Consider the following 16,380-nt stretch of genomic DNA (forward strand, 5'->3'; position numbering starts at 1 on the left):
AAATGTAAGTCATTGTCGCGTGGGACCAAGTGCGGTCTTGCTGCCCCGGAGTCGTGAGGCTTGGCTCTCAGGCCCGGCTCTGGTTTTCCAGGTTTCGTTGAGAAGCATCATCGTGTATGAATAACAGCCTCTGGCTTTTTAGGGAACAGACTTGGTCTGAGTTCTCAGTCCGTCCCCATCAAGGGTGTAAATGTGGGCAAATTATTTAGACACGCCGAGCATGTTTCCTCATCCTTAAAAAAGGCAGACTGATACCCACTACGTAGGATCGTTACGGTGATTAAATGAGAAAGTATGTCCGTCAGCTCTCAGGTGTCACCTACTGGCATAGATCTGATAAGCGCTCGACAACTGTTTGAATGAGTGATTGAGTTAAGCGCGTTGCTGTGGGAATCAGTGCGTGACTAGGCAGGCTGTTTAATAGGGGCGTGTTGCAATTTCCTTATCTGTGAAGAAGGGCGAATAAGAGTGCCTTCATTATGGACAGGGTTTTATAAAGAGAAAAACGAGCTGTTCATGAAACACGTCCATGGGAGCTTAATGTTGCAGAAGTCAAAGGACGCATTTCACTTACGTTTGTAAATACTGCGACTTCGGGGGCGGCAGGATGAACTGGTTGGTTGACTCCTTTTGTGCTGGGCCCCCAGTGGACCCTCTCCTTGGAGAAATCAGTCGGTTAACCGGTCAGGCCACAACCGCTAAGTCAGGATCTGTAATGTGCAAGGGAACATTCTAGAACAACAGACAGTGGTGGGAAGAAACCAGGAGGGGCGTCAGGTCCTTCCAAGGAGAAGCTGGTCAAGGGGGGGGGGTCATATTGAAAAGCTGGGTGAAAAAATAAATAAATAAAAGCGGGGTGAAATCCGGATGGGCCTCCGGTTCCCCCACGAGACACCTGCGGGTTCAACCGGCCCAGCGCCCTGCTGCCTTGGGCCACGGGGCTGGCCCAGCATTACCAGGATGGTACAGGGCCTGCCCCTCTGCCACGCACCACTGTCCACCTCCGGGTCGTCGGACGGTGGCCTCGATGGCGAGCTGCAGGCCCTCGACACGGGCGCAGGTCCCCACGCTGCTTCCTTACAGCCTCCACCGCGAGTGGACTGGGGATCCTGGGGCAGCCTGTGTTTTCCTGAAGGCACAGAAAGGTCAGTAGGGGTAAGGGCGGCCCTAGAACAGGGGCTACGGTGCTGACCTGGGCTCCCGTCCTGAATAATGACTTGATCCAGGTTTCCAGGACACATGAGACTTCCCAGGAGAGGTACGGAAGGAAGCCCACGGTCACGCACGCGGCCACGCAGCCGGCTGGGCCACAGTTTTGAAGGGCGTTGCCACATCCCGAGGTTAGCCCCAGTCCGATCGGAGAGGGCTTCCCGGAGGCCGCGGGCTGCCGTGGCAAACAATGCTCCATTCACAGGTTACAAGGCCAGGCCTGTCTCCTGTGCCAACCAAAATGGTGCTGGGAATAGATGTCACTCTATAGTCTTGCTTCGGGTGATTAGAACCAATTAAGAGGGTGACACATCGTAGAGACGGGAAGAGAAAACACAGAGGGTGTTGATCTTTCTTTTTTTCCCCCTTGGCCCAAGAGAGAAAGCAAGTGTCTGCCATCCGCCTGCTTCCCCAGTCCACGTACACATGGCGGGACACCTTTCCTTTGTCAGTTCACCTTTCTAGGCTCTTGTCTTCTCCCCCCCAACCCCCCTTGGTTCATGAAACAACAGTGATGCTCCCTGCTTGGTAGGAGGACTGTCGTCTTAATAAGCCTGGTGGGAAGTGCTTTTCTCTTTGGGGACCCTGGCTGTTATTGCACATTTTTCATTCCCAGGAAAACACAAAGCCTGTCCATTTGGTGTGAGCGGTGAAGGGAGGGCTCCGACAGGTGCCATTGGAAGCCGGCCGGTGGAGGAGCCACTCGGAGGGCAGCAGGCTTGTTTTGATCCCCGCTCAGATGGAAGGCTTTAGCGGAATACCCTCTCCGGCCGGGGAGGGGACTCTTTGATCTCCCTTCGCCTAATAGGCAGCCCCACTGCTCTGTTTCCTCTAAGGACAAAAATAAACAGAGAAGCCGAGTTTGTGAACAGCTGCATAAACAATGCAATTTGGAAGTATGCAAAAAATATGTGGGTTATATATACATTCATACGTATATCCTCTTGATCCATGTTTTGCTTCCTTGTGACCATCGCATGATCTGAGAAAGATTTCCATCGGATGTAGTGAAATCCAGCCCCTTAATGCTCTGAGGGGTCGAAGGCCTCCGAGCATTTGGGCAGAAGCATTTCTTTCCCGTGGACCTGAAGCAGTTCTGAGACATTCCGACAATAGCGTAATAACAGCGAGGGAGTTTGCTGTGCCAAGAGTGGGCCGCTCCCCCTCCACAGGGTAGTGACTCGCGTTGACAGTCTCATGTGGAGGTGACGAATTGACACTCGTACAATGGAGCCTGCAGGTCCGAAGCCAAAGTCATCTTCCTTCCTGTGCCCCTTCTTTCCAAGGAGGTCTTGCTTTTGACATCCATCCTTTATTTAATGGGGTCCCCATTTGCCTGGTCCCAGGCAGCAAGCTCCAGTCTGAGTGTCCCTCATTTCTCTGTTACCCCCCACCCCTGGTCCATCTCCATGAAGTTTCTCTTTCTTGCCTGTCTCTTCGCTGAAACTCATAGCTCAGGCCATTATCACCCAGACTGAAGTCACAGCCTCCTAACTGGTAGCGCGCCTTTACATTGAGAGATGACAAATGAAAACGGGTTTGGTAATGCACGTGGTGGAAGGGGAAGCGCGGACGCACGGTGCTGGCTCCCAGGAGAACTCGGAAGACACACTGACTTTCAAAAGACAAGAGAGGTTAACCGTGTAGAGACTCCGTTTCACATCCGAATGCTAGTCTCCAGTTCTCTTCCACGACTTTCCCCCCGTAGCTCACCTTGCACCGTCCTTGTCCTCTTATCTCGGTCGTGGGGTTCCTTTGCGCGGGCAGTGCTCGCACCTGTTCCTCCTGGCGACCAGCGTCCCGGTGCTCGGAGTGCAGCTCGCTGCTGCACCTTCCCTTCCCTGAACATCCCGGGCAGAAGGGTCCACTCCCTGTACCGGATTGCTACAGGCCTTCGGTTCTTTGTTCCATATTTAGTTGAACACCTTGCTTTACAGGTGCCTCTGTGTATAACCTGTCCCCGTACTAGAGTACGACTTCCTGGACGGGACACTTCTTTTTTTTTCCTTACATATATTTGTTCCTACAGAGCGAAGCATGGTGCATTGCACAAGGTAACACCTAAATAAATACTTTAAAAAGATAAATGGAACGTACTAAACCATGATAACCGCACACTCACCGAATATCCCTGGTGCCATTGTTTGCTTCCAGCTTTATTGAGTATAATCGACAAATACAGTTTTAAGATATTTTCAAGTATATGTGATGATATATGTATCCACCGTGAAAGGACACCCTGCTGTGAATTAATACATCCATCGCCTCATATGCTTTCCTCTCTCCTTTCTTTTTTTCTTTTTTTTTTAAGATTTGTTTATTTTTATTCATGAGAGACACGGACTGAGAGAGAGAGGCAGAGGGAGAAGCAGGCTCCTTGCAGGGAACCTGATGCGAGACTTGATCCCAGATCCCAGGATCACAACCTGAGCCAAAGGCAGGTGCCCAAACACTCAGGTGTCCCTGAGCCACCCAGGTGTCCCTATTTTCTTTTCTTTTCTTTTCTTTTCTTTTCTTTTCTTTTCTTTTCTTTTCTTTTCTTTTCTTTTCTTTTCTTTTCTTTCTTTTCTTTTCTTTTCTTTTCTTTTCTCTTTTCTTCTTTTATTTTCTTTCTTTTCTTTCCTTTCCTTTCCTTTCTTTTCTTTTCTTTTTTCTTGTTTTTCTTTTCTTCTTTTATTTTCTTTCTTTTCTTTCTTTCTTTCTTTCTTTCTTTCTTTCTCTCTCTTTCTTTCTTTTTCTTTCTCCTTCCTTCCTTCCTTCCTTCCTTCCTTCCTTCCTTCCTTCCTTCCTTCCTTCCTTTACTTTTTTTGAGAGAGCATTTAAATTCTACTCTTGTAGCAAATTTTAATTATACAACATGGCATTATCTATTATAGTCATCATGTTATATGTTAGATCTCCAGAACTCATTCTTCTGATGATAATGCTGCCCTTTTACCAACCTCTCTTACTTGCCCCATCTTCCAGCCCCTGGCAACCACATTTTTACTCTGTTTCTAGGAGTTAGACTTAAAAAAATTTTTTTTTTTATATCCCACGTCTCAGATACTGAGCAGTGTTTGTCTTTCTTTGTCTTTGTGCCTATTATTTTAAACAAATGTTTAAGGAGCTCTTCATTAATAAAACTCACAGAAAATGTCCTTTCATTCCTACAACAGTCCTACGGCATAATTATTTCTTCTGTCCTTGTATCACGGTTTAGAAAACTGGGGCTCAAAGAGATTAATGGATTCCATCGGGACCATGCCACTTGTTAGTGTCAGGATCTGAACTCAAATTCAGGACTGACTCCCCAAACCCATGTTTATATTTTGGAGCCTTGTTGTCCCTCAGGAGCCTGATGTAGAGACAAGGTAAATAAAGCACAGTCACCATCACACTGCAGCAAGGTGGCTCCGGGAGGAGAGGTGCCTGTGGTCAGGCTCCGTGGGGAGACACTCGTAAGGGCATCACAAGAATCAGAGGACTGTGTCTGAGAGGGGCCTGTGAAGAGGATGGACACATGGACTTTCTCTGTGCTGGGCTAACCGGTCTCAACAGGGCTTGAATGTAGATCTGTTCCTTATAGGGTTTCCATTCAGCTCAGCATACATTTCCTGGTAAACAGTGACATTTACCCTCGAGTTTTTGGCTTTTTATGGCTTCTGAGGTAATAGGTAAGTCTGTAAAATGCATAAAATAGAGGAAGAGAGAGGCACAGAGAGACCACTAGAGAGACTACAGTAATTTATTTTAAAAAGCAGGTAAATGGGCAAAAATAGAGGAAAGGGATTGAAAGGTACAGATTTGCAGTCCTAAAATAAAGAAGACATGGGTGTATGATGTATACCATAGGGAATACAGTTAATAATATATAACAGCTTTGTAGGGTGGCAGATGGTAGCTAGATTTATCACTTCATACACAAATGTTGAAGCACTATGTTGTACCCCTAAAACTCATATAAAACTGTGTGTCAACTATGCTTAAATTAAAAAAAAATAAAATATGTGTTTGGTAAAAAATTTTAAAACTCAGTTAAAAAAAAAGCAACTGTGTTTTCCGTTGTTTTCAAGAATCCACACTGTGGAGAAAAACCAAGGGAGCACTGAGTGGGTATCTAATGAGAAAAACTGACAGCGGTCTGCCAAAAGGATTTTCTAAACAGACATACCTTTCTCACGTTCAAGTGGAGAGTGTCCGAGTCCTGGAGCCCATTGGATGGCACCAGAGAGGCCCCTTGGTTGACCTCCCACGTGCTGTGGGGCCTTCCTCCACAGAACGCACAGGTTGTCATGGGTTCTGCTTGGGTGTCCAGTGGGGAGGTAGGCACCTGCTGCTCTGCTGTGCGGCCCACCCCTCTGTGTTCGTAAAGTTAAAGCCACAGACTCAGACTCCTCATTTCGTGCTCTGGAGCCACACATGAGAAATCTGATTGTCCAGGGGAAGGCCCCTCAAATGTTCGAAGGCAGCTTCTTTGTAGTTCTGCTGAATCACATTGGGTTAAACTCCCTCCACTTTCATGTAACATAGGCTGGGGGTTGGGGGCACACAGAGGGGAGCCCTTGCTTTGTGTATGATGCTACTTGCTAAGCATACAAAGTGATAAGACACAGCTTTCCCTCCCCGTAGGAGCTCATCGTCTAGTTCCTCCAGAAATTCCTGGCATGCTATTGTTGCCATCACCCTCTCCTAGACAGTCAAGTTGCATTTAAAGGATGGTTTCAGCAGTTGGACCCAACGCTCTCTGCGCAGTCTTTGTACTTCCCTTAGTGAAGCCTTGGCTGGGCCGTTTGAGCTGTGATCAGCTCAGATCCCACTTTGCGCCCATCTGCACTCCGCAAACAACTGTGAAGTCAGATGGTTTCCATGTTGTATTTATTTTTGTAAATAGATTGAATGTTGTATTATTCATTCAGTCATTCAGTCAACTTTGAGAACTAAATATTTGGGGCTCTACTGGGTAGCGCTTCTCAGATGCAGTTCTGGCCAGACGTAGTTTTGGAATCCAGCTCAGTCTGGTAGGAAAGAGACACATAAACAGAAATTACCGATATGGGGGGGACCAGTGCTCTGATAGAGATGCTAGGCGATCTCAAAGGAGGGCCATTGAACCCTCCCGGGATAAAAGGGTGTGGGGAGAGGGGCCAGAGGAGGATTCCTGGAGGATCTGGTACCTCCGTCAACTCTTCAAACGCAATTAAAAGTTAACCAGGTGAGGGAGAAGCAGGCGGCCAGAGCCAACTTTGCAAGACTAAGGGGCGTGAAAAGGCCTGAGGGTATTTGGAGGAGAGGCTGAACAATAGGCTCCCTGAGGAGGGCGGAAGCTGCAGAGGTGGGCAGGGCCGGGCGGGGCCTCCCAGGCCTCCCTAAAGAGATTGGGTTTTGTCCTGAAAGCCACTGAAGACCTGTTGATCTTAGCCCCATTCCGGGCTTTAAAAATCCTGGTCATACCGTGCGACGTACTACTTTTTTGTGCCGGGAGGGGATTCGATAGGCACACCTTTTCTGTTTCTAGACAAATTTTGGATAAAAATAGTGCAAAAGGGGGTAATAAAAGTAGGACTGAGCCCCTCAGTATGCCCTGGGAGGGGGCTGTTAGTGAGCAGGACCACCGGCGGGCCGCGGGGAGGCCTTCCAAAGCCGCTCCGCCTGCCCGACGGGGCCCTCGCCCACCCGCGGCCTCCTGTTGTGCTTCATCTGCATTTCTGTGCCTATTTCTGGTCCCTGGCTGTGCTCTTCCACTCTGCGGCTGGTTCTTAACCTTGAGACATCTTCTGAAAGCTCTCAGCCTCCCGGGTCCCTGAACCATTCGCCAACTATGCTCCATCACTCAGCCTGTTTCTCTCTTTCATGGTACTTAGCACGGGTATGAGGCCGTATTTGTTTCCTTGTTTACTGTAGTATCACGTATGCGTGCTCTCTCTCTGGATCGCAGGCTCTACAAGGAGAGAGACCGTGTCTATTTTGTCTACTACGGGAGCTCAGGAAATATTTAGGTGCTATTAAAAGAGGAAGTTTCTATGGGAATACTACCTGAATGTGGTTGACGCGAACCCTAAGGGATGGGCAGTGACCTTTGCTGCCCTTAGCTAATTCTAAAACACTATCCAGGATCCAGAGCAATGGCCTCATGAGAGACCAGCTCCCATCATAGCAGGATTGCTCCTAAGTACATTCTTGGACTGGCTTGATACATTCTTGGACTGGTCTGTGATACAGCAGACTTCCCGGTCTCTCTGGTTGTGCTCTGGTGACCCTGCATCTTAAGCTGGGAGTCTATAGAGAAAGGCAGAGAATGGATATCAATGAGAATGATACGGACACAATGAGGTCAAGCTCAGTAAGCAGCCCTTTAAATCTTTAGGGAGCTGGGCTTATATGGAAATTCTATTTCTGTAACTGATTTTTGGGCTTAATGGGCTTGATGGGATTGGGAGAAAAGCAGGAATTGCAATGAGGCTCAAGGAGGGCAAAAAACACAGAAAATGGGTTTATTAACTTAGAGCCTTGGGAGGTTCATTAGAGTCCAGCAGGCCCGTCAGTCGGTCAATCAACAAGGGTTTGAAAAAAAAAAAAAAAAAAAAACAAAAAAAAACAAGGGTTTGTTGGTTTGTAGTTTGAATTTGGTTGTGAGTTGCTCTCCACCCTGGCTGCACAGTAGGATCCCCAGGCCCCACCATAGGCCGGTTACATCAGAACCTCTGGGGCTGGGGCCTGAAAATTAGTATTTTTAAAAAAACTCCCAAGGTCATTTTCATTTGCAGTTGGAACAGACACTCCTAGGAATAGAGTCTCTGTGGAAGACAATCAGGTACGAAATAGGGCTCCTGTCCTCGAGATGCTTGATTGGAGCTTGAAATTTAATGCCAAAAACTTAAAGTGATAATGTAACGTGTGCCCAATAAGTCGTTTATAAAATGGATGTAGGTGAGCTTGGAATAGGGAGATATTTTTGTGCTTGGGATGTCCGGGCACTCTTGATTAAGAGCCAATCATGTGCCCGGCCCTGAAAGAAGTTCTGAAGGAGACCCAGAGGAGACTGTCACACACAAGAAACTTCTGTTTTCGGTGGAGGGAAACAAAAACAACAAGCTCTAAGAAAAACAGAGTTCCGCTGCAACCTGGAAATTTAAGTGCAGTAAGAACTCCAGGAGGCATCCTTAGGTGTATTTGGGACAAGTTTCTCATTGCAGGTGGACTTTTGAGTGTCGCCTCAAAGAGGTGCAAAGAATTCATTGAATTTTATAATTTATAAAGCAGACAACAAGGACATGCTTCTCCCCAGCACCACCACGCGAAGCGGTTTCCACGGAGGGTGTCCTGTCGTTTGCGGGGTGTACTTGGGAGCTGTGTGTTGTTACGCCCTGTTCTTTCGGCTTTGGGGGGTTAAAGAGATGTGTCCAAGGTCACACCAAGTTATTAAGCAGGGTCAGCTCTTGAGCTGCACTTGTGACCATCACCTGTAGGACCAACGTGAGCAGGGGAGGGAGGCCCGAGTGAGCAAAGTGTGTTTTGGGTACGTTGCCTAGGTAGCAGGTTGGGTTGAGCGTGTGATGATTGGAAAGGTACCTTGGGGACCAGCTCCACTGTCAGGGGCTTTGACTGCCGTTTCACGGAATTTACCTCCATCTCCTGGAGACGGAGGAGTCCTGGAAGGTTTTCGAGGCAGGGAGTGCAGTGGTGAAAGCCGTTTTTAGGAAACCGGTCAAGCCCCAAGACACGGACAGCAGTTAAAAGGAGGTGTCAGTGGTCAGAGCGTGAAGGGTCTAAACAAAGTTAGTGGGATGGAGTGGGGACAGGTGTGTGTGTGTGTGTGTGCGGGCACGTGGGGGAGGGATGGCCCTTCTTTATGTCCAGAGGTGGCAGGGCACAGGGGATCAGACCTCAGGAGTCATTTATGTTTTTTTTGTTTGTTTGTTTGTTTTAAATTTTTTAATTTATTTATGATAGTCACACAGAGAGAGAGAGGCAGAGACACAGGCAGAGGGAGAAGCAGGCTCCATGCACCGGGAGCCCGACGTGGGATTCGATCCCGGGTCTCCAGGATCGCGCCCTGGGCCAAAGGCAGGCGCCAAACCGCTGCGCCACCCAGGGATCCCCATTTATGTTTGATAGTCGTTTTTGAATTTCCTTACATGGGTAAGGTTGAGAGATTTTGGAGTTAAGAGGGTACATTTTTTTTTTTAAGATTGTATTATTTATTCATGAGAGACACACAGACAGGCAGAAACACAGGCAGAGGGAGAAGCAGGTTCCCTGTGGGGAGCCCCATGCAGGACTCGATCCCAGGACCCCGGGGTCATGCCCTGAGCCGAAGGCAGACACTCAACCTGAGCCACCCAGGAGCCCCAAGAGGGTACATTTTAGAGCCAACGTTCAGAGAACAGTGGCAACTTTTCTGGAATTAAGTTCCTTGCATCTAAATGGGTGCTAGGCTTGCAAGGAGCGCATATGACCTTTGATCCAGTTCAGTTCGGGCTGTTATTTAATTTAGGCCCTGTGACTAAGCTGCCTTCTGTGGCTCCTCAAGAGCCCGGTGACAAAGGAATTACAACCTTTGATTCTAACGTAGGACTCCAGCAACATTTCCCAGCTTGCCAGTAGACCTCCTTGCTCAGTGCCTTGCTGTCCTCTCTTTCGTGTGAACGGACCTTCCCCTAACAACCTGAGACCTTTCTCCCCTGAGGGAGATCTCCTCCGAGTGTGGGATGGGAATCTTCCGGAGATCCTTTTCCTAGGCTTCCAGGATGCGCTCTTGATACCTGTTACCTGCAAGTCCTGTGTTAGCGCTACGCCGAACTGCCAGCACCAGGAGTTAGTCGGCTCGCAGCTCTCTTGTGACTGTTGTCGTGCAGTGGCTTGAGAAAGACCAGTGCCTCCATTGCAAGTGTCCCAGGTATGTGAAAATACTACCTGAGCCAGGTGTGAGAAATTCAGATGCGTTATTACTAATGATTTTCGGAAGGGCTGAACAGTTTAGGCCAAAAATAATTAGGGTGAACAATAGAGCTGTCAACAAAGCTCCCAAATAATGAGATAGCAATTAATGAATGGACTCATTGTTCTCCTTGGCTCCAGGGCATTATGTATTTCATTTTAAGTCATGGTAGGGAGTACAGTTCACGTATACCTTTATTTAAAACTGTTAGTTTAATGCCCATGGATTTTACTTTTGTTCACCATTTTAATATTCAGTCTTCATTTAAAAGTGAGATGATTCCCCTCGCCTCAACCCCGTTATAAGCCTTATGAGCAAGAGTGGTTTCGGTGCTCTCAGTTTACTCCCTATGATAGGCCTCATAGTTAGGCTCTTAATAAAGGTTCTGATGGTATTAATGATGATAATGATGAGTTTTAAGTGTGCTGATGTTGCCTACTAAGGCAAACTCTTTGATGTTTTCCATGACTTCGGTGTGGGGCCACGCTGGCCAGGTGTTCTCTCCATGACCCTTTCCCCCTTTCAGACCCAGAAGCATCAAGAAAAACCTTACCTTGTTGTTGTTATCATCATCATCACCATCATTATTTTTTAGCAAAGCCTGCAGAACGTCATGGGAAATGTTCTCACGTAACTATTCCAGGCAGCACGCTTTCCTTCCTACAGCTGGCCAGAGATTTCGGATAAGCAATATTGGTTGCTCTGCTGAGCCCATTTATTACAATAGGTATATTAAATGCGTCAGCCATCACCTTTAGCACCTCTCTCTTTTCCTCAAACCATTTCTCAGATCACGGAACATTGGATCCTGGGACCTTTTGATTCCTTCTTAAGACTAAATTATTCAAAGAGTCAGAAGCTGAGGAATGAGCATATCCTTCATCACACAAGATATGTTTAGACATTTATCAAGATTTGGTTTAACAAACTTCTCTTAACTTCCCCTTGTACCCTTCCTCCTGAACAAAAGTCATGACCCTTGATGTTTTTGAAGTGGATGGATGGCTTAACATCCCGCCGGTCTCCCTGTATCTCCCGTGGTCTTGTTTCTTGAGACTGCTTATTATGAGGTCTGGCATTGCCTGGGCTTTTAGCTCCCTTCTTAGGCTTTTTAGAGTCCACGTCTAGAAGGACCTATCCAGTTTCAGAGATGCGGACTTCTTAAGAATCTTCTGCCCTTTGCTTTATGTTTTTTCTTTTATGGGAAGGATTGGATTAGATGGGCTGGCTGTTCTCTCTGTGGGTCTTCCCATGGTCTGCAGGTGCCTTCAGGGCCCGAGGCTGGTACAGAAGATGAGGCCGAATGTGGTTTTTGTTTTTAAATTCCCACACTGTGACCCTGTGAGTTCTGCTGCTTCATTTTTCAGTGTTTGGGAACCAGGCCAGTGCCTTGGTCCTATATTGTTTACCCAGCCTTGACAGATGGGTGATGCTCCGTGGTTGTTGTGGAGAGAGTAGGGTGTGGTTAGGGGTGGAGGTGGGAATGTTGGTTAAGAAAGACTAGCAAATGTTAGTGTGTTGAGAAGGAGGAGGAGCAGTGCTGGGGAATGGAGACATTTGGCAGGACAACCTTTTCCTACAGAAACTTTCTCAGAAATGGCTCCGGGAAAATGAGTTGGCTCAGTGTTTTTGATTGATGAGCTTTGAATATAATGTGCAAAGAATTGTGAAGCTAAGGATCGTGTAGAGCCTTGCTAGTTAAGAACAAAAAGAAATTGCAGAGTCCATTCAGCTGCTCTTGGAGTTGGTATGTCGGGACCAATAATTTTCCCCTTGAACTATGACCGGCCAGAAGTCTTAACCAGTAGGTGAGTGGGTTAACAGGTTGTCACCACTCGTTTATGGTTAATTACTGCCTTAGAAAAGTGATAACTTGAACCTGACTCTAATACCTTCATTATAGGCCTAAAGATGGAAAAGATCAACTATGCTTCTTCCTCTCATCTCTGAATGGATGGTTTCCACTGAGATATTGGTATGGGATAATTTAGCTGCTGCCTGAGGTTATTTGTGGAGGCTTTTGGAGTGTCCTAGGAGTCTATCTGTCCATCACTTTATTTGTATGTATCCCTCCTGCATCCTGCCAGTCCTTCGCTGAGTTGTGGGGTAATAATATAGACACAGCTGGACCAGAGAGCAACACTGCTGTGTTCTGACTCACTCTCAGCCCCGTCCTCCAGGGCAGGGAGGACACTTGCCCCGGAGTAGCCCTCATCTCACGCTGTCAGCTGTGTGATGGGAGAGGGAAGGCAGGGTCTGGCCTGAAAGGACCTGAATGGGCAGCTGGATGGAGAGCCTGGGCAGTTGGGCCAGTGGAGGAGAGCTATGGCCCAGTTATAGGACCGTAAACCCACAGGGCAAATTGCATGTTTAAGCTCTTCTCTTTGGGGGGCCTAAAAGTCGCACTTGTCAAAAATCCTCTTTTCTGGGCTGTATCCGAGTAGCAGAGCTGAATCCACATTGCAGGTGTTGGAGGGACTGGGGCAGGTTGCAGAATCACGTTGTCTCTATGTTGGTGGTTATACTTGGGGTGGGAAGTGGGTTCTGTAGTGTTGACACCAAGAGGGGAGATATTCTGGGAAGGACTGTGCTAGCCCAGAGGTCCCTGTTGGATGATAAGTATAGCTCACATTTGTCTTGCCCCTTTCAGCTGATAGATAGTAAAGTACATAGAAAGTGACATATGCCGACTATGACATTAACGTTTCTGATTACATTTCAAAACCTTGTTCTGACATCCATCTTATTTTAGTAGGCCAAAGAGATCTCAACCTTTAAAAATATATACTTACTTTAAAACTCTGCACCTTTGATGTAATGTTGGTACAATTCTACACTGCAGTTTATTGACTCTTTTTTTTTCTGTTGCTAGAATGGCCTTTCTTGAGCCTGTAACCTGGAGCTCAGAATCTAGTGAGGCAAGGGAGCATTTGTTTTTTCTCCTTACTTTTCTCCAGCATTTGCTAATTTGTTAGCAGCAGGGGAAGTGTATTTGAGTAATTAAGGGAAACCCAAACAACACTGATACATATCTCCAGGAATAATGATTGCAAGTTCTATAAAAGCGCCTCTCTGCTTCTCACATGGTCAATGGGGAAATGGCTCCTGGAAAATGAGAAAATACCTGGGCATCTGGTTACAAATCCGAGTTCTATGCCCGTGTGTATGGCTTGGCTCACTTCTTTGGTCTTGGTAATAGGGCCATTATTTCTGTGTTAGATGGATTTCAGAATGTCATGTGTTGTTTCCATCCACGCTGTTCCCCAGGAAACACAACTGTTTGTTCTCTTTTCTGGCCTGGGCTAAAACCTTGGTGCCATCTTTCTTCCAAGCAGAGCTTCTCCAAACAGGATCTCCTTTATCTTTCAGAAATCTTTGAACGTCGCTGGTTTTTCTGGACGTGGGAATATACTTTTTTTTTTTGGTGTCTATATTTCTGTAGATTTAAATTTTATACATGGAAACCTGTTGCTTCAATTAATGTGATTTAAGAAGAAACAAAAACCCATATCCTTGCCTGCCTTTTTCTTTTGAGGATTGGGCCCCATGTCATAAGAATTATGGGGCCCTTGAGATAAGGGTTGACTCTTCTCAGGCATTGTGAGCCAACACCAGGGCATAACTCATTAGCACTCCCTGGAAGAAGCAGAAGGTTTTTAACCATGTGAGCGTGTACATTGATTATCTGGAACTAGTACTAGGATATCAGAAAGGAAAGTCCCCGGTAAATTGTATTTTAGAAATTTGGAAAGTATTGTGATATAATTAACTGATCATGGCCATGAATTAGACAGTTATCTGTGTAGATTCCAGATATGTGCCCGAGTCATTGATAATTTTTGCTCAGACTAAGAGATGGGTATGTACGAGGTTTAGCCCAATAAGCTCAATAAGCTTTCCTTCTTTTGTCCCCTCTATCTGTCTCGGTAGAGTTTAAGAGGCATGCGACTGATTTAGTGACTTGTTGAGTCTTTCCTCTTTTAGACTGACCCTTCCTACGACCCTTAACATAGGGCGAGTTGTTGTTGTTATTATTATTATTATTATTATTATTTGTAGTGAGCAAGTCAATGAAAATGTTGCAGGCCATCAAGCTGTAATACATAAATCAAAGGTCTACCCTTATGTTCCTCCTCTCTTCCTATACATGTATTTGCCCAATTTAGGAGAAATTTCTAAGCAGAAGTCTTTCAAAATGGCTTGTGACATATCACATTATTAGTTGGTAACCTCGAAAACACTCAAGCTTGGGCTCATCACTTTAGCTTCGGCTAAAAATGAGCCGCATGATTACAGCCACTGTGGAAAAGAGGATGGAAGGTACCTCAAGAAATGAAAAATAGGACTACTTATGATCCAGCAGTCCCACTTCTGGGTGCACATCCAAAGAAAATAAAATCACTTTCCGCAGAGATATTTCTGCATTATGTTCGTTGCACCATTATTCACAGCAGCCGTGGCATGGAAACAACTCAAGTGTCCATTGACAGGTGAGTGGATAAAGAAAACATAGAGTACACATGCAGTAGAATATTATTCAGCCTTATAAAAAGTCCTGCCATTTGTGACAACATGGGTGGACCTGGAAGACATAATGCTGAGTGAAATAAGCCAGACACAGAGAGAGAAATATTGCAGGATCTCACTCAGGTGTGCAGTCTAGCAACTCCTAGAAATGGAGAAGAAAAGGGTTACAGAGAGCTGGTGGTTTGGAAAAATAGGAAGATGTTGGTCAAAGGGGACTGACATCCGTTTATGAGACTGATGCATTCTGGAGACCTAACACACAGCAGGTGGTGACCACGATTAAGAATAATGTGTCGTGGGCAGCCCGGGTGGCTCAGCAGTTTAGTGCCACCTTTAGCCTAGGGCGTGATCCTGGAGACCCAGGATCGAGTCCCATGCCCGGCTTCCTGCATGGAGCCTGCTTCTCCCTCTGCCTGTGTGTGTCTCTGCCTCTCTCTCTCCCTCTCACTCTTGCTCTCTCTCTCTCTGTGTGTCTCTCATGAATAAATAAATAAAATCTTAAAAAACAGAATAATGTGTCTGTCGTGTACTTGATATTTGCCAAGTGTATTCTTGCCACACACACAGAAAGGCAATTATGTGAGGTGATGGCTATGTTAATTAGCTTGATTGTGATAGTCATTTCACAATGTGGGCCTATATCAAATCATCACGTCGTATACTTCATATGTATGTAATTTTTATTTCTCAATCACGCTTCAGTATAGCTGAGGGGGGAAAAAGGGGAATTGCAGTGGCCCAGAAATTTCCACATTTGTATTTACCATGTCCTCTGAGATTATCAAAATCACAGAGCTTTTAATTCTAGGTTGCAGAATGAGTTAACGATAAGAAGAAAAAAAAATAGACCACATGAAAGAAGGAAATACGTGTCTGTGGACAACCATTACTCAGTTCTTTGGTTAGTTCCTGCCTAGAATGACAGTACCGTGACATGAACAGATCATTTGTCCCTACCTCTAGGGGTGTGAGCTCTGGTCCTAGTTCAGACATTGGCTTTCTGGGTGACTCTGTTGAATATCATCTGCCTCATACATCAAAGGCTGGGCTAGAAAAAAATATTCTCTGTGTTCTGTTAGTCATCGTGTCATTAACTATAAATCACATGGTCCCAAAGTCTTAATTGTACATAGACTTTATGCAAGATAGTTGCAATCTGGATCACCTATGGGGCTAGCAAAGGAGTATACAGTTTATCACTCCACATCCTTGTGAAGTGAGAAGATTGAGTAGTGCTGGAGAAACTTACCTGTGGGCATTAAAACTCTCATTCTCAGCACACTTGTTTAATTCAGGTAATATTTGTTCAGTAGGTATCCTGGCAAAATATGGGAGGCACAGTGTGGAAGATAGAAATGTAAGGCAAGGACTTTACAGTCAGGTTGAGAAATTTAAGAGACACACACTGTCTCCAAGTATGATAATTGCTGATAACATGATTGCTTCTTGGTACCAAAAAGGGACCTTAAGAACCATCTAACGTCCTCATTTACGGAGAGGAAGATTCAAAGATCTCATTATGGACTGAAGGCTACATAAGCTTAATGTTGGCATTGTTGAGGGTAGGGTTGGATCTTCACAGACAGGATTTGGCCCAGTGTAGGGAAGGGGAAGCTCTTCTTGCTGTAGGGAGCAACTGTCTTTGGTCCTAGTTGGTCAATGGGGTAACCGTGGTTCACATGATTCATGTTCACTGGTTTGCAGAATCTTATTGCTGTTATTCT

General features: G+C 46.1%; 1 protein-coding gene and 1 long non-coding RNA gene across 3 annotated transcripts in view; one reads left to right on the forward strand and one right to left on the reverse strand.

Annotated features, from left to right (window-relative positions):
- Positions 1-16,380, forward strand: part of BARX2 (BARX homeobox 2) — a 73,568-nt gene that overhangs the window by 26,433 nt on the left and 30,755 nt on the right. The gene's annotated exons all lie outside the window — the stretch shown is intronic.
- Positions 4,953-13,663, reverse strand: LOC140631238 (uncharacterized). Of its 2 annotated transcripts, none has more exons than XR_012028872.1 (3): positions 13,254-13,663; positions 7,225-7,467; positions 4,953-6,206 (listed from the first exon to the last, which is right to left on the reverse strand). It is a non-coding gene; the product is annotated as an uncharacterized lncRNA (long non-coding RNA). The 2 variants fall into 2 exon arrangements; XR_012028873.1 differs by lacking the exon at positions 4,953-6,206 and adding an exon at positions 6,959-7,129.

Source organism: Canis lupus, chromosome 3, assembly GCF_048164855.1.
Source record: "Canis lupus baileyi chromosome 3, mCanLup2.hap1, whole genome shotgun sequence".
In the NCBI taxonomy this organism is placed as follows: Eukaryota; Metazoa; Chordata; class Mammalia; order Carnivora; family Canidae; genus Canis; species Canis lupus.